Genomic DNA, 25,170 nt, shown 5'->3' on the forward strand with positions numbered 1-25,170 from the left:
AAATAATTTTAATGGCAGGGAAGACGTTGAAACAGTAACTGCCACCTTGTTGCCATTCAGTACAACACCATACAGCACAGGAACAGGCCGTTTGGTCCACCAAGCCTAATTAGACCAGCTACTTATTGCCCTATCCTTTCTATCCCTCTGGTCACCTCCCATTCATATGGCTAGCAAGATATGCCTTAAACGTTATTAATGTGCCTGCTTCCGCCACTTCCGCTGATTCAAACGGATACATGTAGGTGGGTAAGTTAATCTAATACATAAATGAGCAAATGTATTTACTGAGAGTCTTTCACACTTTTTTGCAGAAACAGTTGATATTGGGCTGGGAAGAAGATGAGTGGGTTGGTGCTATTCGCCCTTTTCCAGGGTGGGTAGAATTATTTATTTCAACATATAACCCAACTGGATTTAAATCTGTGGAACCAGATTTCCAATATGAATATGTATAAGTTAAATTTAAAGTGGAGGGAAATGTTGCACTATGCTTTCAACTTTGTGGGCAGGGTTCAAGTCTAGCCCAGATTACATTTGATCTTGATAATTGCTGAGGTCACGGAAATAACTCCGTAATTTATTGAGATTCCAATGAGCAGTGCTGAGCTGTTCCAGAACCTAATCCACCTCTCTGTACTGAAAAGAAAACCATTCAAGGAAAGACAGGTGTTACATATAAACTGAAAAATTGTTTACAGTGAGAATGAATGAAAAAGGAATTGATTCATCAGAATCCTGTACAATAGGAGTGAATTGGAAACTGGTTGGTCCATTGACTTCTATACAGTGGGAATAAGTGGAAAGTGGTTAGTCTAGTTGGAATTTCTGGAGAAGAGCAGGCAGTGAAAAGGTTTTGGTCCATTAGATTTCCATATAATTGGACAAAATGGGAAGGGGTTTAATCCACTGAAATTGTATAAAAACACATTTTCAATTTTATAAAACAGGATGATATGCAAGTGAAACACTTCATTTGAACTCTTATTGTTGAATTAACTATAAATCTAGAAATTTCCATAAGGAATACAAAACTTGGTGAATTTTTAGTTCCCGGACATTGTTTGCACTAGCACTTTTTTCTACAACACTGTTCAGTAATGCATGCAACCATTTCATTTCTGTCTCCATAATCCAGGTTCTTTTGACCCTTTTAGTAAATGGAAATAAGAGATTATATCTGATTTTACTGAAGAAACTTAGAGCCATATTTTCCTAGTAATTCACTTGTCCCCTTGATAATTGACAGAAATGCAGAGAGGCAGAGTGTGAACAATTTCCTGCTTGGAACAAACAAGCCGTGTTTTATTCTTTTATTCAGCTGTTGACCCACAGTGCAGCTTTAGCTGTTTCTGTATGACAAGCCATTCCTCAACCTCTGCGAACACAGCAGCATGGAGTGTCGTCTTTTCTGATTTTCTCATCCTCCCTGTCAAATTGCTTACATTCCTCCACGTGCTATCTAAACTAATGTAGTGAACTCTGATTGCCAAAACCATCCTCTACATGCATGCACATATGTTGCCTTAAGAGGCCTGTGTAGGATGATGTTTATTACAGTAGATTTCCTGAATAGTTAGGTCAATTACTATATTGTCCTTTCATATCTTGGGAACCTGGACTCAGATCCAACTTATACCCACAAGACAAGCATTTTCTTTCAATGTTGCAAGGGTCCCAAACCAAACTAATTGATCCAATTTCAAACCAGTTTTGGTAACACAGTACACACACTGGTACTATGTTCATCAAGTTGGCTCAATAAGTTGCATTCTCAACTCTGAGCCAAACATTGGTTCGAACTGCCACTTTCAAAATTCTAGTACCTAGGCTGACATTTTGGGCAGAATGTTAACATTTTTGTAAATAATCATGAGTCAGCCCCATTTTGAATCTTGGCCCTGGATTCATTGACAGCATTGTCTCCCGTGCAATCTTCTGGAAGGCTATCTTAGCAGCTGTTGTATAATCAAGGATAAAATCCAAAAGAACTGTGGATACTGTAAATCAGGAACAAAAACATAAGTTGCTGGAAAAGCTCAGCAGGTCTGGCAACATCTGTGAAGAAAAACATCAGAGTTAACATTTCGGATCCAATGACCCTTCCTGAAACGTTAACTCTGATTTTTTTCTTCACAGATGCTGCCAGACCTGCTGAGCTTTTCCAGCAACTTCTATAATCAGAGATGGTGGGCATGTTTCTGAAGTTACAGATCCAATCAGAGAAACTACAACCTTGGAAGGACATCAGGACCATTGGTACTGGTGGACACTATTGCAATGGGAGGGTGACCAGGACACCAGAGAACTCCCCTATTCTTCTATACATTTTTAAATAAAACAAGGGATCTTTTACACCCACTTTAGTATGGGTCTTGATTTACTATCTCACCCAAAAAGTAGCACCTCCAGCAGTATAGTACATAACTCAATATTGCACTGAAGTGTATCATCATTCCCACAGTGCAAATGCTGATGACTTTCCATTGCACAATTCAAACAGGCAAGTAAGAACATTGTGACAAAGGAGCTTAGAGCATTTAACCAACTCTGAACCCCATAAGCTATTTGTTTTTAAAGTGGAAAAAAATGTAATTTCAGTGTTACATTATCCCTAACATCCCTTATTAAATGTTTGAAGCACCTGTATTTATAAGTTTACATTGTCGTGACTCGTAACTTATAATATGCACCTCAGAGCGATTTGATTTCTTTTTATCTTTAGTTTATCCATGTATAGCACAAGTCGCTGGAAAATCTGTGCCGTAAGCTATATGCAATTCTGCTACCTTCTACTCCCCTACTAAAGGTTAGAAAGACATGTTGAGAACTGTTCAGGAAGCAGGCAGACAGTGTGAGGAGCTTGTCTGAAAGTGAATAATTGAGCTGTGTGGATAGCTGGCTTCCTGACAGTCTAGGATATGTTTGGTCCGAATCTGGACCAGAGAACTCTGGCATTTTGACTTGACTGCGCACAAATATTTATTGTGGTAGAAGAACATCTATTTTCTCAGTGCTTAACAAACTCAATGCATATAATCCCTGATTTACTGAACAAGGATTGAAACCTTGTTCAAACTTGTCACCACATGGAGTAGTAAAGACATGTAGCATGGATGAATTTGAGAGGAAGCTAGATAAGTGGATGAAGGAGAAAGGAATAAAAAGGAATGCTGATAGAGTGAAAATTAAGGTGGAGAAAAGTTATATGAGACATTACCACTGGCATAGTCCAGGTGGTCAATATAGCTTTATTCTGTGCTGTAAATTCAACATAAACAAACAATTTTTAAATTTAATTTTGAGGAATGAGATTTGCTACACAGAACAAAACTTGGAATTTCACCCAACAGATGTTATTTGTTTCTATCATCACACAACTAGTTTCCAGTGCATCTCCTGCCCTCCACACCAAACAATTTACTTAATTTATCAAAAGATTCTCATCTGGAGGACAGCAGTTAACTAAATCCACTCTTCCGCACTCCTCCCCCCACCCATCACCCCTTATCCCTGTTTCTTCTTCTAGCCAGTTTTAATTTTGACAAATGATAGCCTAAATCAAAGACAAATACTGTAGGAATTAGTCCAGCTTGTAGAAGTCCATCAATGCCATTTTGTTACTGTCAGAAGACTGATGCTATATTGGAACATCCATTTTTTCCTTTTTTTGGACAGTGTTCATCAGTGCCAGCCTTCAGCAGCATCAGAACTGTGGTGGGGCCTTTGCTGCAGGTACTATGCCCTTAGGACCACAGCTCCAATGTGTCAACACCTCCTCAGACTCCCAACTATAATCAGGAAGTGTCAACTATTGTATCAATTACGGTAACTGACCTCATTTCATCTGGTGATCTCCACCCCCCGCCCCCCACACTGCCTCCAAGCCTTTGGTCATCTAGTCCCACACAGCTCACTTCTACCTCCTTCCAAAAATCCAAAAACAGGACTGTCGGGGCAGACCAATTGTTTCAGCCTGTCCTTGCCCCACAGAGCTCATTTCTTCCTACCTTGACTCAGTCTTCTCTCCCCTGGTCTTCAGTCCCTGTCCACGTACATCTGTGATTCCTCTGATGCTTTAAGCCAGTTTCAAACTTTCCAGTATGCATGCTCCAGCCGCCTCCTCTTTATCATGGATGTGCAATGCCTTCAACAACTTCTCTCTTAACTCTTCTCATTTTCTTCAGGTCAGAAGGGTGGCCATGGGTACCCGCATGGGCCCCAGTTATGCCTGTCTCTTCGTGGGGTATGTGGAACATTCCTTGTTCCAGTTCTATTCCAGCCCCCACCCACAACTCTTTCTCCGATATATCGATGATATCGTCGATACTGCTTCCCTCTCTCGTCCAGAATTGGAAAAGCTCATCAATTTCATTTCCAATTCCCACCCTCCCCTCACTTTCACCTGGTCTGTCTCTGACTCCTCCCTTTCCTTTGTTGACACCTCTGTTTCCATTTCTGGGGATAGACTGGCCACTAATTTTCCACTATAAACCCACCGATTCTCTTAGCTACTTGGACTACACATCCTTGCACCCTACTTCCTGTAAAGACTCCATCCCATTCACTCAGTTCCTCCGTCTCTGTTGCATATGCTCAGATGAGGCAAACTTCGACAAGGGACCCTCCGAAATGTCCACCTTCTTCCTCAACTGAGGATTCGCCAGCACCGCTGTCGACTGGGTCCGACTCATCTCCCGCACTCCGCCCTCACCCCCTGTCTTCCCTCCTGCAACAGCGATAGAGTTCCCCTTGTCCTTACCTACCATCCCACCAGTATCCACATCCAGAAGATCATCAGACGCCATTTCCACCACTTCCAACGAGCTGCCACCACCAAACGCATATTCCCCTCCCCTCCCTTGTCCACCTTCTGCAGAGACTGTTCCCTCCGGGACGCTCAGGTCCACTCTTCCTTCACTCCCAACACACTCCACAGCCCCACGGCACCTTCCCCTGCAATCAGCAAAGATGTTACATTTGCCCATTTACCTCCTCCCTCCCCAGTATCTAAGGGCCCAAATATATCTTGCAGGTGAAGCAGCACTTCACCTGCACTTCTCTGAAGCTAGATTACTGCATTTACTGCTCACAATGTGGTCTCCTCTACATTGGGGGAACGAAGTGTAGACTGGGTGACTGCTTCGCAGAACATCTACATTCTTCCAGTTGCCTACCACTTTAACACACCATCCTGTTCCCTGGCCAACATCTGTCTCAGGCTTGCTGCAGTGTTCCAGCGAAGCTCAGTGCAAGCTGGAAGAACAACACTTCATTTTCCGCTTGGGGACTCCGCAGCCCTCTGGACTCAATATCAAGTTCAATAATTTTAGGGCCTAAGCTCTCCCATGAGGGGTGACCTTATTGAGGTGTATAAAATCATGAGGGGAATGGATAGGATGAATGGATACAGTTTTTTTCCCAGGGTGGGGAACTGAAAACTAGAGGGCATAGGTTTAGTGTGAAAGGGGAAAGATTTAAGAAGGACCTGAGGGCAACTTCTTCACGTAGAGAGTGCTTGGAATGGGCTGCCGGAGAACGTGGTTGAGGCAGGTACAATAGCAACATTTAGAAAACATTTGGATAGGTACATTTAAGAGGAAAGTTTAGAGGGATATGGATCAAATGGAGGCAATTAGAACTAGCTGAGTGGGCACCATGGTCAGCTTGGACCAGTTTGGGTTGAAGGGCCTGTTTCCATGTTGTATTAGTCTATGAACTCTATGACCTGCTGAGCTTTTCCAGCAACTTCTGTTTTTGTTCTTAATTTACAGCATCTGCAGTTCTTTCAGTTTTTATCATCGGGAAGTTACAGAGTGGAAGCCTCTTTGCAGCTTATTGCCTCCACACATGATGGGGGGGGTAAGCAACATGTGAGCATGATGCTGGAGACCAAAAAATATTGCCCTTGTTGCCACCTGCCTCTGATCAAGGGCCTGCTGAGCAGCTGCCATTCCCACTATTGACCATATTGGGGAGCCAGTCGATGAGGCTGTCCAGCATGTTATAACCTCCCACTTTCCTTGACCTCCACACTGGGAACAGTAAAGTACTGCCCAAAATCTCAGGGAAAGTTTGGAATTTACAACCATTTAATCATTGTTGGCATTGGGATTGCTGTGACTGGTTGCCAACAAGATAAAGTTTAGATATGGCTGAGAATCATCGCAGTGGCTCAGTTAAATTTGGTCATTCATGAGCACTGTACAGAGAATGAACATAATTAGAAATGTTTTCAGTAGTCTTTAGTTTCAATCCTCACCCTCTGAATCAGCACCAGATTAAACCGAGGAATTCCAGCCTTGCAACACTCTCATTAAATTCAGTTTATATCTGAAGTGTGTGGGAAAAGCAGCCACAAAAGGAAGAAGTGAATTCCTCATTATTTACCTCTTCAGGGTGGAGAGACACAGGAATGAATATCAGTTCAGACATGGGACAGATTGTGCATCTTTCACTGTCTGGTTTGAACTCATAAAATTAGTTAAATACTCCAAAGCTTGTCAATTCCCAGAACTCCCAAATGTTTGTAGAATAAAAATTTGATTAATCTTAGATATTTCATTACTTTACATTGAATTATATTGAATCTATCCTGCAGAAAGATGATATTTAGCCCAAATGACCTATGCCTGCTTGTATCCACCACAGAAGCTTCCCCCCACTTCTCTTCATCTCAGGTTACCACCATATCTCAGGCCCTTCTCCCCTATGTGTCTGTTTAGCTTATCCTTGAATGCATCCATGCTACTTACCTGAACTAGTCCTTCTAGTAGGAAGTTTCCTATTCTAATGATACTTTGGCTAAAGGAGGTTATTTTGCATATCATTTATTACTTCCTCAGTTTGGCTTGAGTGCATAATGAGGCTTGGCTGAGCACCTAGTCTGCTGAAACGTCTGAGCCCAAGGGGAAGCATTGCTTGATTTATAGCTTTCTTATCTCTTTTATCAATTACGTTATGGTTTTTTACCGAACATTCAGAGAGTACAAACGCTTGCAGTTTCTTCTATTGGTGTTTAAAGTATCTGGATGAATGACGGTAATATTGGCTAGTAGTAAAAAGGATTTTTTTAAGAAGGTGGAAAGTAATGAATTTGTTAAGCTGATTATGCACATTCAATTGCCACAAGAGGATTCATTGGTACTGTAATATAAATAGTGAGTGAATGGACAAGGAGGTGACATATCTTGGCATGAGAGCACGAAGGCACATGGGAGCTAGGCATGGGGAGCATGAGGAGGACCTTTTAAGTTTACCTTTCAAAGGGTTCCCTCATGCAGATTATCGTTCATAACACCTCTGAGATACTGTGAGCTAATATCCTTTAAAAGTTGATACAACACCATGAAAATTTCAGAGAACTTTACTATCCCAGCAGTTGAACTGGGAGTTTAGGCAGGCTTATTATCTACAGCAGCCTGCTCCTTTGAGAGGCACTCTATATAATCATTAGAATCAGGACCTGCCCAAGACTTTTAAAGAGCCCCCAATTGCCCCGACTCAGCGAAAATCCAGGCCTGTGTTTCTGCCTTAAATTGTCCGCCTTAAATTAAATTCTGCCTTGAAACACTGCCTCTTATTTTGCTTTTTTTTTGCAGTTCCCTAGCATATCAGAGCCTTGCTTTAACTTCTGTCTTTAAACTTTGGTTTTATATTGACCTACAGAATGTGAGGAAGAATTTACTAGATTCATTCATGCTAGTTAAAGAAAATTAGAGGTTTAAAGGTGACGGGTCTGTCACTTTGAAATGCTGAAAATGTTGGAGTCCTGGCTCTTTGAGAAAAGTCATTCCTTATATACTTAATAATATTTAAACAAGAGCACTGATTTTACATAGAATTGCATTTAGAAAACTTAATTTGCTTAAGTACATGCAATGTGATCGAAATTATTATGTCACTAGTGTTTCTTCAGTATGATTGAACGATCCCTGGCTTCTTCTAGTCTTTCACAAGCCAAAAGCTATCTGTGAATCAATTTATGTGGTCTGTTTAGAGTATAAAAAGAGAGGCAAGATAAAAAAAAAGAGAATGATGCAAAACTTGTACTTGTACCACTTTAACATAACAAGCTATCCCATCGTGCTTTGAAATTGTGGCTAAGAAAGAGTAGGAATCAAACAAAGCTTTGGTGTAGTTAGAAAGCCCAAAACACAGAGTGATGAACTGCTAAGGTAAAAAGAGGGAAATAGATAAGCATACAAATGTAAACAATGAAGTTTGGCTCAAGACCTGATCAAAATCTTTGGCTGTTCCTAAAACCAAGAGCTTTACCAGAAACTCAAGGATTGAGGTTTGTCTGTTATTTTCAAAGTTCAGCCTGACTATCTATCTCTATATGTGATTCTGCTGATGGAATGCAGCCATATGTAAGGAGCCAGTATATGTTCTAAATGAGACAGGCACAATTCATCTTATTCAAAATGTGTGCATGTTAGAACCTGGTACAACAGAGCTGTTTGTCTTTTCAAAATTAAAGCAAGTCCTAACTTTCCCAAAATGAGAAGCCAATGCTTTCTGACTAGATCAGAGGAAAAATATGTTGAAACCTTTCAAGGAACAAGAAGAGCCTTAACAAAGCTACTCCAGGGGGGGTCTGAGCTTTCAATCCTCAGAGCCTCAAGGATATCCAGGTGTTGGAGGAATTAAAGTCTTTTAAGAGTTTCAACAGTCTAGAAACTTGTCTGCTATAACACATTAAAATTACCCAGTCCCCTTAACAGACACAGTGTCAATGGATTGTTTATCAAAGCCACAAAGATAATGAGACGCTTTAAATGCAAGGAGGGGATTCCCATTATTGTCACTTGCCAGCTGTGCCCTACAAATTTTTTATTAAAAAGTTCTTGCTACAAAAAAAGGCTGCCTTCTCCAAGTGCACCAGACTCCTAACACATTTTATAAAGGATTTGGCTTGCATTGTTGAATTACAAAGAGATTTATTTCTGACTAAAATAATATATATAATTGTTGATCTGAAGAAAAGATAGAAGGTAGGACTTGCACCAGTTACCTGTTAAAAATGGGTTGGTGTTAGAATAAACAAAAAATGATGTCTTTGATGATTAAAAAGGTTAGCTAGTTAGCTGGAGAATAACTTGCCAATAATAGATAATTTAGCCATTGCTTTGTTTGCTACCCACTGTTGTTCAATTTCTGGAACATTATATGTTTACCTTTGAAGTAGCAGAGCCTTTGGACAGTTCAGCTTGACACTGAAATTCTTTTTAAAATTTTCTCCGCCATGCTTCATTTCTCCTCACAACTTCAGTAGCCTTAATTAATTCCTCAGCAGGGAATTACGTAATACAGGAGAGCAAGCTTTGCATGGAATGGCAGACAAAGATGGAAGCTCAGGTTGGGGGAGTGGCAAGGCTGAGTAAATGACGAAGGAGAAGGTGTCTGGTGGCGGTGGCAACAACGCCAGGACCAGGCAGACGCAGCTGCATCCCAGCCTGAGGTCTCCTGGCAAGCGGGGAGCAGGTCTCAGGCTTCATCACCTGGTCTAGATTTGCAGACTGAACTGAGGCTCCAGGTCTGCATCTAGAATTGGATGCCTAATGGCAGAAGCAGTGACAGCAGTGAGTAGTGACTGCGTAGGTGAGGTTGGCCCAGCATGAACTCATAGTGGTAGCATCATTGCTGGAGGAAAGATGAAGATGGAGATTGGTGACTCTATTCCAGCGGCGGTGTGGTGAAGCATGGTTGCAGCAGTGTAGTCAGTTTAGCAGCAAGGACTCGAGGCGTTGGAGTGGAGGAGCCCAGATCCAGGCCCATGCCTGAGCGAGAAGTAGGAGTTGTTCCAAAGACCACCTAACTTTATTTAGATAAGACTATAAGAAGAACTCTATTGTTTTATTTTTCTGGCTTTATATTCTGTGTTTTGGTTTATTTTCTGTGTTTTAAGATGGCATTGAAGAGTGGTGGCACTAAACAACACTTTTCACTGTAGTTGTAATAAATACATGTGACAATAAATCAAATTGAACAGTCAGTCACATCTGTACAAGCTTTTCTCTAATACTCCAAACCAAAACTCACTACTTCACTCTCCCATAACTATCTACTACAAATAATTTATTTTAAAAAGTTCTCACTACAAAAAAAGGTTGCCTTCTCTAAGTGCACCAGACTTGAAAGTTGAAATGGTTTCCAGATTAATACCTCTTGTGCCAACGCATACCATGCAGGAAATTTGTGTCAAGCAATTTCTCTGAACCTTTGATTCTACCATTTTGCCATCAGCAATTCTAAGTACCAAAGAAGCTAGTCTTTTCCTATTCACTCTATAAAAACCCTCATGAATATCAAAGAGTTCAATTTTTTTTTTGGTATTCTCTACTGCAGTGGAAATGTTCCTTTGTTTGACGTTTTATCCTGAGTGGTATGGTTTTCCATCTCTGGCATCATTGTCTTGAACCTATGCCCTACACTGCTCCCTCATAGCACCAGGGATCTGGATTCAATTCCACCCTTGGACGACTGTGAGCAGATTGCACATTCTCTCCATGTCTGCATGGGTTTATTCCAGGTGCTCCAGTTTCCTTCCACAGTCCAAAGATGTGCAGATTAGGTGGATTGGCCACAGGAAATGCTACAAGGCTAGGTTAGGGGGGTGGGTGTGGGTGGGATGCTCTTCAGAGGGTTGCTGTGGACTCGACGGGCCAAATGGCCTGCTTCCTCACTGGATTGATTCTATGATATAATGAGGTGACTAAGATGTACAGTCTACTTAGTTGTGACATAACCAAACTTGCATAAATTCAACATTACTTCTTTCCACTACAGTTTATAAAACTCAAAATTTTATTGACTATTGTCATTGTTCACCTACGTTCTAATTAATTTCAGTATATATTTCAGTTCTTCCAAAATGTAGTACTTTACACGTGCATATTATTACACTGACCATTTTGTTAAGCTGCTATTCTCTGAACAGTTTTACAAGTCACTTCATTGTTAGTTAACAGAAAAGAGAAGCCTAGAATCTTTACCACCATCAAAATAGTAAGTAGGTATTAAGCGGCATGGATGAGCCTATTGGGAACAAAGAAGGTGAGAGGTGCTTAGAGGTGCAGGACACCTAGAATTCTTAATGAGTACTTGGTATTAGGGTTTACTAAGGAAGAGAATGCTGATAAAACATGAGCAATCACAAAATCGTAAAAGTAACAGATGCAGTGAAAATTTAAAAGCAGGATACACTGGAAAGTCTGGCAATGCTTACAATCCATAAATTGTCAGGTTAGGATGGAATACTAATACATAGGAAGGTAAATGTGTCCTTGGATAAAATTTGGCTTAAGAACAGACACGTTAAATTTTTGTTTTTCAGACTGTAAGATGGTAGATGGTGGTGTTCCCCAAGGTTCAGTCCTAGGGCCACTCATTTTTCTCATACACAAATGATATAGATGTTGGAATGAGAATAATATTTCATAATTTGTTGATGATATCAAACTTGCAAGCGTGGCTTAAAATGTGGATGGTAGAAATTTACTTCAACAGGACAAAACAGAATGTGCAGACAAGTGGCTGGTGCAACTTAATACAGAGAAGAGTGAGCTGATGCATTTTGATGAAAGGCATAGGAAAGGGATAAACTTAATGGCATAATTCTAAAAAAAATGTGTTGGCAAAGAGAAACATTGAGGTCCATGTGCAAAGATTATTTAAGGGTAGCAGGACATATTGTGAGAGTTGTTAACTAAACAAATTGAGTATTAGGCTTCATAAATAGAGATATGGAGTAAAAATACAGAAAGTTATGCTGAAACATTTTACACAATACTGGTTAGGCCAAATGAGAGAATTGGATTCAGTTCTTTCACCACACTTTAGGAAGGATGTGAAAGTCTTCAAGAGGGCGCAGAGTAGATACATCATAATGGTTCCAAGAATGAGAAGCAAACACTTGTGAAGGCAGTAGTAGTCTTGGAGGAGAAGTTACTGACCTCAGTCACGACCCTTCTGGCCATGAGTATGGGTAGGAAGGCCAAGGAATCCCAATCATCCAAGAGACAAAGCTCCACTGTATCCAGGCAGATCATGGTAGTGGTGATACCCAGCAAGAAGGGGTGCTGTGGCCTCTCAAACAGTGGCTATCAAGCAGTGGCTACAACAAGGCAGGAATAAGTGTCAGCTCAAGTAGGTGGTCTGGAGCCTGATGTATACTGTACAGGCTTCCTGGTGCAGATCTCAAGCAGCAGTGCCTCGGGCTCCATTCTTGAATGATGATTTATTTATTGTCACTTGCACTTTTCAGTGAATAATACAGTAAATACGGTGAAAAGCTTCAACTGTCACCACAATCCAGCACCTTTTTGAAAAGTTTAAGAATAAAAAGGATAAAAGATATAACTGAAAGAGAGCCCTGAGCACTGAGCCAGCTCACCAACGACACTTGAACTGCCACCCCTCCTCCACCGCTTTTCTGCTGCCTCCGCTAGACTCACCAACGTAGGAGTCTCCACTCTTTAAGTGCCATGTCTTTGCCGCTGGGCCTAGCTCACCGACAGCAATGCTGGGTCCCATACTGAACCCACACTTGCCCAGGAGCCTCCGGCTCTGCTGCCACCTTGATGATGCCAGGAGTCCTGGTTCCAGGCATACCATGCTGCCATCGCTGTAGCTGCCGTCTCACCAACACAGGAATCCCCACTCTGGGGCTACTGCAACTCTTGCCAACACCAGGAGTCCCCGCTTCAGGCTTACTGCAACCAGGAGCCCCTGGCTCCATTGCCAGACCAGGCTGCCACTGCCAAGAGTCCCATTCCAGCTGCCCTCCTCAGAGATGTCACCTTTCCAGCACTGCCATCTTGAAAAGTCTGCTGCTGCTGCTGGCCCTGATTCCAGGAGAATGTCCCCGCTGCTGCTGCCAACCCTTCCAGTCACCATGAGGAGCCATAACTGCTGGTGCCTCTGAACACCAGGAGGCCTGTTCTAGCCACCAATCAGATTACACCGACTAACCCGCCACAAAAGGCTCTAAAGAAAAGAAAAACTAATAAAAAAAGAAAGAAGAGCAGAAGTAAAAAGAAAGGGAAAAAAGAAAGAAAGCATGTGGGAGTGGATGAGCCCTAGGCAAGAGCCCATAAGCAGCCCTACTACTCTGCTGCCATCTTGAAGTGGTAAGCTTGGAAGGTCAGAGATGGGAAAGGTCAGAGGAATTTGACCCTGTGACATTGAAGGAACAACAAGATTTTTCTAAGTTAGAATAGTGTACAGCTTGGAGAACCTGCAGATGGTAGTGCTCCCATGCATGTGCTGCCTTTGCCCTTCTTGAGGGTTAGGTTATAGATTTGGAAGTTACTGTTGAAGGAGTTGTGGTGAGTTATATCTTGTAAATGGCAAACAATAATGCCCTATGTGTCTGTGATGGAGGAAGTGAATGTTTAAGGTATTGGATGGGGGTCCCAATCAAGTAAGCTACTTTAACCTTGATGTTCAAGCTTTTTGAATACCGCTGGACCTATGTTCATTGAGGTAAGTGAGGAATATTCCATCATACTCCTGACTTATGCTTTGTAGTTGATGGTCAGACTTTGGGGAGTCAGGAGGTAAATTACTCACATCAAGATTCCTAGCCTCTGATTTGCCCTTGAAACCACAGTATTTACTTGGCCTATCTAGTTCAGTTCCTGGCCAGTGGTATCCCCCAGGATGTTGATAGTTCAGTCAAGTACTTCACGCCTTTGAATGACTGCTGTTAATTTGGGTAAAGGTGTCAACAACATCCCACAAACAGTAATGAGATGAACGGTGGTCTTAGTTGAAGGACTTTGTTTGGCCAGGAGAACTTTTTGCTCTCCTTCAACAGTCCAGTGGAATCTCATGTCTAGTTCTTCAAGAAGACTAGATCTAACCTGAAGGTCCTGATGTGCAATAATTGCATCAAAGCATCCAACAGTCAACTATTGTGAAAATTGAATCTTGCATGAACGTAACTGGTTATATTTGCTACACCTACTAAGTTACCACTTTGTTAACTTATTGCATACCTCAAATTCCATATCAGTTTTCTCTGTTGTCAGATTGGAGTTAAAAGAAAAGGAAGATTTGAATTTTTATAGTACCTTCCGCAACCACGGAATGACTCAAAGCACTTTACAGCCAATGAAATACTGTTGAAGTGTATTTGTTGTTGTAATGTGCACAGCCAAGCTCTCTCTAATTGCAATCTGATAATAACCAGATAATCTGTTCTTATATAGTCATGCTTATTGAGGAATAAGTATTTGCCGGGACAACAGGAACAGCTCTCCTTCAAAGTAGAGTGATGGGATATTTTGTATCCAGCTGAAAATATAGACAGGGAATCAGTTTAATGGTTCATCCAAAATATTGCACGTCCAACAGTCCATTACTTCCTCTGCACTGCTCTGAGTGTCAGCCTAGATTTTTGTGCTCCCAATCTCTGGAGTGTGACTTGAACCCACAATTTTGCTGACTAAGTAATGAATGCTATCAACTGAGACGTAGCTAACAATGATTTAATCATGGACTCTCCCCTCCTTTCTTGAATGTATTAACTTCCTGTTAATAAATATGTAGAATAAATTGGGTATCAGTGGAGGGCATCCAGTCCGAAACGTGTTCATTCAATATTCATGACTTTCCAGCAGGGGTCACTTGATTGTGTGCAGGACCAAGAAACTCATCCACTGCCCAGGGCACTCAGATTAGCTAACCCAGGACAGTGGCATTATATTGTGGGTGTCATGTGTGGGGAGTTTGCATAATCAGGTCTCCATGTGGCCGACTGTGATTAAAAGCCATTTGCAATTTATGGCCTGTCAAATGCTATCATTTAACTCCATTACTCTACATGTTGATACAAATACTGCTGAAAAGTCAGGAAACAGTATGCTCCAGGTGAAGTTCTGGGTTCTTCTCAAGAAAGACATGCTGAAGCATGCTGGTGAGAATGTGGAGACCTCCATGCATTGTGACTGTTGTACCCATGAGTGAAAATAAAATATGAGGGTTTCAATTTCAAAGGGGAGGAAACTGTTTGGATTTCAAAGTCTAGTGTGTGGACAGAAGAGAGTGATTATCTCCTCCTTGGACATGACCAAACTTGTTTGATTTGGCTCAGCGTTATAGTTAAATCATTTTGTATTGAGTAGATTTGGAGTCCTGTTGTTGTATCTTTTTGGTCATTTTTTTAAAAATTAGTCATTGTACTTGGAAAATGCATTAGTTGTTGTACAGTATGCTTATCTGAATTGAAGTAGAGCTTAATTCAAAGTTCTTTTAGTGATTCAGTTGGTAAGAAGTTGCGGTTTCCAGCCACAGTGAGCAGAATTCCTGTTTGTGCTGAATTACAAATTAAAAGCAATTAGTTTTTCAGCTGGCATTAAATGCATGAGATAGATAAGGGGAGAAAGAGTCAGGACCGTCTTTCCAAATCATCAGCTAGTGAGGTCTTTTTGAAAAGCATACCTGTGTTGATTTTGGATGAAGATGGAATTGAACCCATGACCACTTCCATCTATACTGTGGAGATGCCAGTTTTGGACGGGGGTGGACAATGTCAGAAGTTACATGACACCATATTATAGTCCAACAGGTTGATTTAAAATCACAAGCTTTTGGAGCGCTGCTCCTTCGTCAGGTGAAAGTCATCTAGAAGGGCAAGGGCAGCAGATACAAGGGGACACCACCACCTGCAAGTTCCCCTCCAAACTGCTCATCATCCTGACTTGGAAATCTATCGCCATTCCTTCAATGTCATTGGGTCAAAGTCCTGTACTGGACTGCAATGATTCAAGAAGGCAGCACACCACCACCTTCTCTAGGGCAACTAGGAATGGGCAATAATTGCTGTCCTAGCCAGTGACTGCCACATCCCATGAGTGATTTTTAAAAAATCTATAATAAAAACCAAAAGAACTGCGGATGCTGTAAATCAGGAACAAAAACAAAGTTGCTGGAAAAGCTCAACAGGTCTGGCAGCATCTGTGGAGGAGAAAACAGAGTTAACGTTTCGGGTCTGGTGACCCTTCCTCAGAACTGATGGTGGCTGGGAAAACGTCAGTTTATATGCAGAAAATAGGGAGGTGGGTGGGGTAGGGAATAAACAATAGGATAGAGCCCGAAGAGAGAGAAAGACAGTTGGACAGACAAAGGAGTTGCTAACGATTAGGCTGGGAGGGTGAGTAGTTGTTAATGGGGACTGTTAGTGACTAACAACAGGGGGTGTGTAGTGGCAGGCTATGTGCTAACAAGGCCTGGTGTGTGGAGTCGGGGGCTGGGACATGGGAGAGTTTAGGCCCAAAAATTATTGAACTCAATATTGAGTCCGGAGGGCTGTAGGGTCCCCAAGCGGAAAATGAGATGTTGTTCCTCCAGCTTGCGCTGGGCTTCACTGGAACACTGTAGCAAGCCGGAAACAGAGATGTTGGCCAGGGAGCAAGGTGGTGCATTGAAGTGGCAGGCAACAGGTAGTTCAGGGTATTTTTTGCGAGCAGAACGTAGATGTTCTGCGAAGCGGTCGCCAAGTCTACGCTTCGTTTCCCCAATGTAGAGGAGACCGCTTGTGAGCAGCGAATGCAGTAGACTAGATTCTTGGAAGTGCAGGTGAAGTGTTGTTGTTGTTGTTAAAAAAATCTATACCCATGGTGCGTCTCTCTGCACACCTTCCCCAATGATAGAATGTAATGTTGAGTGTTTGGTGTCCAGCACTATGAAGCAATTGTCACTTCCTTGAAGTCTACCCTAGGTAATGAGTAATAATTTTATTTTAGATTTATCAGTCAAATCCTTTCTGATATTACTGCGGTTCCAACTATTATTAAAGCAAAAAAATTAAATCCCAAAACAAATTGCATTTTCTTGTCAGGATGCAAATTAATAAATAAAATCTCCTCTGGTGGTTTCACACAAGAGGATTGTAAAAGGAGAAACATCAAAGGTAATCAATGATTTAAGAAAGATTAAACATTGTGCTTACAGTACTGATTTGTTTACCAAGTCAGCATTAATCATAGGTCATATGATCCCTCAAATATATTATTGCTTTCAAGATACTTTCAGAACTATTCGAGAATCAAGATTCTGCCTTGTTTCCATACAACTTTACAGATTCAGAAGAAATTTCTTCCCATATTGTTTTCACCTAATGCTGTGTCTTGTTGAAAAAGCACAGAAAAGAACTTGGTCAGAATTAAAAATTTGAAAACCACATTCATAACAGCTACTCTACAGTAAAGGAACTGCCAGGTTGGATCTGTGTTTCATCTCTGATTGTAAATTTAACTCCACACCATGCTGAAAGATTCTCTAACCCTGTATAGGTTAATTCTGCCTTCTTCCCAAAATCCACAAACCAAACTATCCTAACCTGTGTTTCAGCCTGTTCTGCAGCTACCACCAACCCCACCACCCCCATCCCACCAAGCTTATTTTCTCCAACCTCAATTCTGTTTTGTCTTCCTATCTTGACTCTATTCTTTTGTCTTTTTGTTCAGCCTCTTCCCGCCTATATTTGCAAATCTTCTGACACCCTAAGGCATTTCAAAACTTTCCAATTTCCTGGCCCTAACTGCTGCCTCTACTCTATGATGTCCAGTTTTGGAATACTGCATTTAATTCTGATCTCCCTGCAATAGGAAAGATGTTGTTAAACTTGAAAGGGTGCAGCAAAGATTTACAAGGATGTTGCCAGGTTGGAGGGTTTGAGCTATAGGAAGAAGCTACATAGGCTGGGGCTATTTTTCCTTGAGCATCAGAGGCTGAGGGTTTATAAAATCATGACGGGCATGGATGGAGTGAATAGCCAAGGTTTTCTTCCCAGGCTAGGGGAGTCCAAAACTAGAGGGCATAAATTTAAGGTGAAAGAGGAAAGATATAAAAGGCACCTGAGGGGCAGAAGGTGGTGCATGTGTGGAATAAGCTGCCAGAGGAAGTGGTGGAGGCTGGTATAATTACAACATTTAAAAGGTGTCTGGATGGATACATGAATAGGAATGGTTTAGAGGGATATGGGCCAAATGCTGGCAAATAGGACTAGATTAATTCAGGATTTCTGGTCAGCATGGACAAGTTGGACTGAAGAGTCTGTTTCCATGCTGTACAGCTCTATGAGTCTATGACCTTTGGACCCCACATGGATAGTTTGAGGGCTCTCCTCTACTTCCTTGAACTGAGGCTGGAACATCCTCTTCCATCACCACCCTCCTCTGCCTGGCTGAGCTTATTCTTATATTTGTAAGTTGGGCATTTATAAATCAGGACCGTCTTGTACTGCCATCTTTCTGTAATTCACATTTCAGTTATAAGTCTACTGCAGTAATCCAGTGAAGCACAACACAAACTGAAGAAACAGCACCTCAGTTTCCATATAGAAATTTCACAGCCTTCTGCATTCACCATTGAGTTCAACAACTTCAGTTCATGAACTCTGTCTTCCATTGTGTTCTGCGACTAGCATCTACTCTGGACCTATCTTGACCTTCTCTATAACTATTACTACCCACTTTGCTATAACAAGGTGTAGAGCTGGATGAACACAGCAGGCCAAGCAGCATCAGAGGAGCAGGAAGGCTGACGTTTCGGGCCGAGACCCTTGTTCAGAAATGGGGGAGGGGAAGGGGGTTCTAAAATAAATAGGGAGAGAGAGGGAGGCGGATAGAAGATGGATAGAGGAGAAGATAGGTGGAGAGGAGACAGACCGGTCAAAGAGGCGGGGATGGAGCCAGTAAAGGTGAGTGTAGGTGGGGAGGTAGGGAGGAGATAGGTCAGTCCAGGGAGGACGGACAGGACAAGGGGGTGGGATGAGGTTAGTAGGTAGGAGATGGGGGTGGGGCTTGAGGTGGGAGGAGGGGATAGGTGGGAGGAAGGACAGGTTAGGGAGGCAGGGACGAGCAGCGCTGGTTTTGGGATGCGGTAGGGGGAGGGGAGATTTTGAAGCTTGTGAAGTCTGCAGGGTTCCCAAGCGGAATATGAGTTGCTGTTCCTGCAACCTTCGGGTGGCATCGTTGTGGCACTGCAGGAGGCCCAGGATGGACATGTCGTCTGTGGAATGGGAGGGGGAGTTGAAATGGTTCGCGACTGCGAGGTGCAGTTGTTTAGTGCGAACCGAGCGTAGGTGTTCTGCAAAGCGGTCCCCAAGTCTCCACTTTGTTTCCCTGATGTAGAGGAGGCCACAACGGGTACAGCGAATGTAGTATACCACATTAGCAGATGTGCAGGTGAACATCTGCTTGATGTGGAAAGTCTTCTTGGGGCCTGGGATGGGGGTGAGGGGGGAGGTGTAGGGGCAGGTGTAGCACTTCCTGCGGTTGCAGGGAAAAGTGCCGGGTGAGGTGGGGCTGGAGGGGAGTGTGGAGCGGACAAGGGAGTCACGGAGAGAGTGGTCCCTCCGGAAAACAGATAAGGGTGGGGAGGGAAAAATGTCTTTGGTGGTGGGGTCGGATTGCAGATGGCGGGAGTGTCGGAGGATGATGCGTTGGATCCGGAGGACGAGGGGGATTCTGTTTTGGTTGTTATCGCGGGGAGGGAGTGTGAGGGATGAGTTGCGGGAAATGCGGGAGACACGGTGGAGGGCGTTCTCGACCACTGAGGGGGGGAAGTTGCAGTCCTTGAAAAACGAGGACATCTGAGATGTACGGGAGTGGAATGCCTCATCCTGGGAGCAGACGCGGTGGAGGCGAAGGAATGCCTGCCTCTTTGTAGGTTACGTGGAACAATCCCTCTTCCGTACCTACACTGGCCCTAAACCTCACCTCTTCCTCCGTTACATTGATGATTGTATTGGCGCCGCATCATGCTCCCACGAGGAGCTCGAACAGTTCATCCACTTCACCAACACCTTCCACCCCAACCTTAAGTTCACCTGGACCACCTCTAATACCTCTCTCTCCTTCCTGGACCTCTCTGTGCCCATCTCCGGCAACCACCTAGAAACCGATATCCATTTCAAGCCCACCAACTCCCACAGCTACCTAGAATACACTTCCTCCCACCCACCTTCCTGCAAAAATGCCATCCCCTATTCCCAATTCCTTCGTCTCCGCCGCATCTGCTCCCAGGATGAGGCATTCCACTCCCATACATCTCAGATGTCCTCGTTTTTCAAGGACCACAACATCCGCCCCTCAGTGGTCGAGAACGCCCTCCACCGTGTCTCCCGCATTTCCCGCAACTCATCCCTCACACTCCCTCCCCGCAATAACAACCAAAACAGAATCCCCCTCGTCCTCACGTACCACCCCACCAACTTCCGGATCCAACGCATCATCCTCCGACACTTCCGCCATCTGCAATCCAACCCCACCACCAAAGACATTTTTCCCTCCCCACCCTTATCTGCCTTCCGGAGGGACCACTCTCTCCGTGACTCCCTTGTCCGCTCCACACTCCCCTCCAGCCCCACCTCACCCGGCACTTTTCCCTGCAACCGCAGGAAGTGCTACACCTGCCCCTACACCTCCCCCCTCACCCCCATCCCAGGCCCCAAGAAGACTTTCCACATCAAGCAGATGTTCACCTGCACATCTGCTAATGTGGTATACTGCATCCGCTGTTCCCGTTGTGGCCTCCTCTACATCGGGGAAACCAAGTGGAGGCTTGGGGACGGCTTTGCAGAACACCTACGCTCGGTTCGCATTAAACAACTGCACCTCGCAGTCGCGAACCATTTCAACTCCCCCTCCCATTCCGCAGACGACATGTCCATCCTGGGCCTCCTGCAGTGCCACAACGATGCTACCCGAAGGTTGCAGGAACAGCAACTCATATTCCGCTTGGGAACCATACAGCCCAATGGTATCAATGTGGACTTTACAAGCTTCAAAATGTCTCCTCCCCCTACCGCATCCCAAAACCAGCCCAGCTCCTCCCCGCCTCCCTAACCTGTCCTTCCTCCCACCTCAAGCCCCAACCCCATCTCCTACCTACTAACCTCATCCCACCCCCTTGACCTGTCTGTCCTCCCTGGACTGGCCTATCTCCTCCCTACCTCCCCACCTACACTCACCTTTACTGGCTCCATCCCCGCCTCTTTGACTGGTCTGTCTCCTCTCCACCTATCTTCTCCTCTATTCATCTTCTATCCGCCTCCCCCTCTCTCCCTATTTATTTTAGAACTCCCTTCCCCTCCCCCATTTCTGAAGAAGGGTCTAGGCCCGAAACGTCAGCCTTCCTGCTCCTCTGATGCTGCTTGACCTGCTGTGTTCATCCAGCTCTACACCTTGTTATCTCACCCCCTTTGCCTTTTGTTTTATGATCTCAAATTTTCCTTGTTCTCCACTTCCTCCTGATTTTCCTTTCTGTTCCACATTCTCCTCTCCACCTTTCTCTACAGCAATAAACCTATCACTTTCCAGCCTTTCTCTTCAGTTATTAAAAAGAGCCACAATACACACAAAACTCTGAACTCCAATACCTAGGACTGTGTTCCCCGCTCTGCCAATGGATCTCACCTTCCTGACCCACAGACCGCAATCAGTAAGGATAGGCGACAACACCTCCTCCACAATAATCCTCAACACTGATGCCCCGCAAGACCACATACTCAGCCCCTTACTTTATTCCTTATGCACTCATCACTGTGTGGCCAAATTCAGCTCTAATCCCATTTACAAATTTGCTGATGACACCACCGTAGTGGGTCGGATCTTAAACAATAGCGAGACAGAGTACAGGAAAGAGATAGAGAACTTAGTGACATGATGTAAAGACAACTATCTCTCCCTCAATGTCAGCAAAACAAAGGAGCTGGTCATTGACTTCAGGAAGCAGAGTGGAGGACATGCCCCTGTCTGTATCAATGGTGCTGAGGTGGAGGTCATCGAGAGCTTTAAGTCCCTAGGAGTAAATATCACCAACAATCTGTCTTTGTCCATCAATATCAACGCTACAGTCAAGAAAGCAGACCAATGCCTCTACTTCCTCAAACAGCTCAGGAAATTAGCATGTCCACGATGACTCCTACCAATTTTTATAAATGCACCAAAGAAAGCATCCTATCCAGATGCATCACAGCATGGTATGGTAACTGCTCTGCCCAACACTGTAAGAAAGTAAAGAAATTGTGAATACAGCCCAGTCCATCACAAAAACCAGCCTTCCTTCCATTGACTCCATCTCCACTTCCTGCTGTCTCGGGAAAGCAGCCAACACAATCAAAGACCTCCCCACCCCGGTTATTCTCTCTCCAGTGGCATGACGTGTTCAGTCAGCTGCTCAGGGTGGTGTAATCAGGATCTTCTCTTCATAAGGGGTGAGGAGCCAAATGTCAGGCAGCTCATCCACTTCTTGACCTTTTTTCTGCCATATTGTGGGCAGCTCCTGGAATGAGAGAAAACCAATTTATAAAGGAGATGGAGTAAGGCAGCTTTTACTTTGGGTGCATGTTGGGAGGTGTCCTGAGTGCATGAATAGGCAGCACAACAGGCGTGCAGGATTAGTGGTGTCAGGATTGAGGTAGGTGACAGTGAGTAAAGGAAGATGTTGCAGGCAATAGTAGCACTAATACAGCATGAGCTTTGGTGGGAAGTATCTCCAGTAGCAAAGAAAGAGTTAGTGTTAGTCTTCGGAGAGACTATGGTGGCACTTGTGTTGACGGTGAAGAAGGTAACCTTCTGTATATCATTGCATTCATTCACGTGATTGAGACTGCAGTGAACTGGGTGACAATATCATAAGTAGGTTAGCATGGTCTGATGTTACGGCCTTCACTGAGGGTCCTGGGGGAAGAAGACGTCCTATGTCAGCACCACTCCATCCGGCAGGACCTCCAAAGTGGGGCACCAATTTCCCCTCCTTTCCATGTCCAGGACAAATGCCAGGAAACACGAAGGGTGGCAAGGAATAGACAGTGCCTCTCTGGGTGTACAATGGCCTTTTAAAGATGGTGCTGACATCAGAGATGCTGGTCCATTCTAGGATATTTTGGTGTTGGCAAGTTGTTTTAGGAACAGTGAATGATAAGACGGGGCTGGATTTGGGCATGAGAGGCACCATAGCAGCAGGTATGTAGTTAATGAGATGTGTTTGGTAAGATACGGTGAGAGATCTCGCGAGGCCTCGCAGTAAGGGATCCTCCCTGATACTTAATGAAACTTACACTTAGCCAAAAATATGTAAGATTTAGCCTGATATGTTTCTGGATTATCTGGCCAAGGTTTAAGCTGACCGTCAGTTTCAGTAGGATTGTGTGAGACTGTATCTCAACTACTAAAGTAATGGATCCGATGGTAGTGTCATTGGCCATCAGTCTGTTTGAGAGGAAATAACTCACATTCTTCTAACCAAGATATTCTGCCCTCTGTGGGGAGGCAACACCTCAAATGTGAAGGAGGTAGGAGAAGTAGGCACCTCCTCATAGCAAGTATAATGTACAACAGTGTGTTGAGCCACTTAATTAATGTGTACACTCTGAGCTAAAACAGTGAACAGCTTGCTCTCCCTCAAGAGTTCCTATTGCTACTGGCTTCATCTCACCCCATCATTCAGGGCAGTGATTACAACTGCAACATCAATATGACCAGAAGATCTGGCAGGGCTGACAACAAATTAGACAACATGTCTAGACTCCTGATTGAAAAGATAAATCTGCCAAGCTGCATGATGTCTCTGGCAGTCCTGCAAATGGAGCGACAGATATGCCTGTTTGTGTAATGTGCGTTCACAGTCAGATCCACCAACATAAGCTCGTGTTCTTCTCTGATCACTGCCTCCTGCTAGCTGAATGTCATGTACAGGAAGACCAGAGAGTTGGCAAGTATCAATGAAACTGAATGTGAATTTGCTGGCCCCAGATATAATGGAAGAAGTCAGAAGGAATTTCAAAGGTTGGAGAACTGTGAACCCCCTCTGTGATGAAAAGAGAGGAACTGTGCTCACTCCAGAAAATCATGCAAAATCTCCCTTAGTTGCAGTTGAAAGGGATCAAGGAGAAGCTCCAACAGATGAGGAATCAACAAGCCTTGCTCTTTGACATGAATGACCTTCCAGCCCAGAGCCCTTCTATCAGAATGAGGAAATGTGCATGTGCCCACATTTCTTCTTCTAAAATGTACAAGACAGCACTTTGTGATCAGGAGCCTGAAGGAAGGGGATGGCTCGGGAAAGTCATTGGAATCTGATGCTGAGGATCAACAAATCATTTTATGCCAAATTATAGACAGGGCAGCCTTCACATCACTTATTCCCTATCATGGAGGTCTTAAATGATAGTATGCTGGAGAATCTAGACCAACCACTAATTCTGGATGAGCTGACTATGGCCCTTGAGTCCTTTGAAAAGAGAAAACCTCCTGGCAGTGACAGCTATTATTTGAGTTGTATTCAACTCTGTGGGACTGGATCAGTCTACCTGCTCAGGTGCATGAAAGTATGCTTCTGGCTGGAACATGTCAGAATCCATGAGAAAAGGAATCATCACCTACATCTACAAGTGGAAAGGGGGGAAATTAGAAATTGGCACCCCGTCTCACTGTGGAATTCAAAATTCTGTCCAAGGTCACTGCCTATCGGGTCAATCCTGCTCCAGATGCATCCAGACTAGACCTGTGTTGTAATCAACAGGAGATCTCACCTCTCCAGGATGCAATACCTATCTTTGGGATGGAGAGATGGATATCTGCCTTGTCAGCCTTGACTAGCAGATGGTTTTTCATAGAATATTGCATACCTACATGATGGGGTGCTCTCCAAACTGGGGTTTGGGGAGTGAATCCACAATTGGATCAAATTCTTGATTAAATCTAGAGTCAGGCAGGCATCTTCTCTCCCCTCTTCCGTGCATTTTGCATTGAACCTTTTTCCAAGTTCATCAGGAACCAGCTGGGCATGAGAGGAGTAGCAATGTCAGACAGTGGAGACATTTTAGTCAAATTCTCCTTGTAAATGGATGATGTCAGTGTTATCTGCTTGGATCTATTGTCATTAAGTAAAATGATGAGTATCTACGACTGGTTCAGATGGGCCTTGGGAGCCAAGGTAAATCAAGTCGTGCATGAAACTATGTTTTTTGGAAACTGAGCCAACCGAATCTTTGTCCCAGAGATAGTAGGAACTGCAGATGCTGGAGAATCTGAGATAACAAGGTGTAGAGCTGGATGAACACAGCAGGCTAAACAGCATCATAGGAGCAGGAAGGCTGACGTTTCGGGCCTAGACCCTTCATCAGATTTCTGATGAAGGGTCTAGGCCCGAAAC

General features: G+C 43.7%; 1 protein-coding gene across 4 annotated transcripts in view; it reads left to right on the plus strand.

Annotated features, from left to right (window-relative positions):
• Window positions 1-25,170, plus strand: part of tp73 (tumor protein p73) — a 235,353-nt gene that overhangs the window by 180,944 nt on the left and 29,239 nt on the right. The gene's annotated exons all lie outside the window — the stretch shown is intronic.

This window comes from Rhincodon typus, chromosome 31 (assembly GCF_021869965.1).
Source record: "Rhincodon typus isolate 14 chromosome 31, sRhiTyp1.1, whole genome shotgun sequence".
NCBI lineage: Eukaryota > Metazoa > Chordata > Chondrichthyes > Orectolobiformes > Rhincodontidae > Rhincodon > Rhincodon typus.